Below are 1,236 nucleotides of genomic sequence, written 5' to 3'. Positions count from 1 at the left end.
GGCGGCCTAACACACTGTCAGACTAATTGATGACGTCAGTCAAAGGGTCCAAATGTGGCAGTGATGTGTTCTCCGGTGCTGCGCCTCCCTCAGGCCGTCGGAGGCTCTGCTCATCCCAGGCTCATCGTTGCCTCGGTGACTGTCAGTGTACGTGATGACGTCGAATGTATATGAGCGCAGGCGGCGGGATCTCGCTCCCTTTTACCGCCATCAGAGCGGAGTGTCTTTCTTCCCAGGGACCTCATCGCTGCGCAGCGCTGTCTAAGCCCCGACCAGCCCCGACCAGCCTCCCACCGCACACAGAGGCACGGTAAGGAGCCCGGACCTCAGAAATGGCCTCCGGTCCAACGCCTCGATCCGGTCTGGTGTCAATTTAGGAGTTAAATGATGTTTGTGTGGCTGTGCGGAAAACACGGCTCGGCTTTGCTAATGCGAGTCAGACAACAGCAGCAGCAGCAGCCATCGACGGGGCTCCACCATGATGTTAACGTTACAGCGAATTAAGAAAAAAAAACGTCACACGTTTAACCCGTTATTAGTGATTAGTAGCATCTAAAAACATTGTCAGAACCGGACAGACGACACCCAGCTGCTCCGGTTCTGACCGTAATGAGACGTTTGTTGACACGTGTCGTATGTCGCAAATTTTTCTGTCTTGACCTTATTTTTTTTATTTTTTATTTTATGGGGCCGTGATCTTGACATTTAGGGTGTGGAACTAAAAGAGTCTCCTCTCAGACACCAGCCCGACAGGGCGGCTTCCTCCGCCGCGTTAGCACCGGTGCTATGACACGGCAGAAGCCGTTCGAACGTGTGAACGGAACGCTGGCAGACAGGCAGCGTCGGTCCGGCTGCCGTGAGCCGCGGCACGTCGCCCCGGGTGTGGTGTGTTCGTGGCTGCCGTGTCTTCGAGCTACTTGTTCGTGTTCCGGTAGTGCGTACGAAGCCACTAGCATCTCAGCTAGCTTTAAAAGCCGGACACCGTGAAAGTCCTTGCACCAGGGAGGGTCGAGAGGCCGGCTAAAGTTAGCCTGGCTCCTAGCCCCACGGTTGGGCATGTTTATGGACGCCATCACCAGACAGTTGGGTTTTGTTTTTTCTTTTTTTGACGTCGGGCCGTAAACGTCGCACCTCCGTTTAAAGTCGAGCTGTTCGTGTGGACGAGTGGGTGAAAGTGGTAGGAAACGACCGCTGGCTTTGTGTTCCAGGCTCGGCTGGAGCGAGCAACACGTGGTC

The 1,236-nt window shown here is 54.9% G+C and overlaps 1 protein-coding gene and 1 long non-coding RNA gene across 2 annotated transcripts in view; one reads left to right on the top strand and one right to left on the bottom strand.

Annotated features, from left to right (window-relative positions):
* LOC112487285 (uncharacterized) overlaps window positions 1-1,236 on the bottom strand; it is a 17,042-nt gene that overhangs the window by 8,855 nt on the left and 6,951 nt on the right. The window lies entirely within an intron of this gene.
* The window catches only part of nap1l1 (nucleosome assembly protein 1-like 1), an 8,434-nt gene continuing 7,494 nt past the window's right edge, over window positions 297-1,236 (top strand). The window contains exon 1 of the mRNA XM_008316055.3: window positions 297-310. The gene's annotated coding sequence lies outside the window, so the exon portion shown is untranslated. The remainder of the gene's footprint in view (window positions 311-1,236) is intronic.

This window comes from Cynoglossus semilaevis, chromosome 8 (assembly GCF_000523025.1).
Source record: "Cynoglossus semilaevis isolate Cse_v1.0 chromosome 8, Cse_v1.0, whole genome shotgun sequence".
Taxonomy (NCBI): domain Eukaryota; kingdom Metazoa; phylum Chordata; class Actinopteri; order Pleuronectiformes; family Cynoglossidae; genus Cynoglossus; species Cynoglossus semilaevis.
This window is presented reverse-complemented; position numbering and strand designations above follow the sequence as displayed.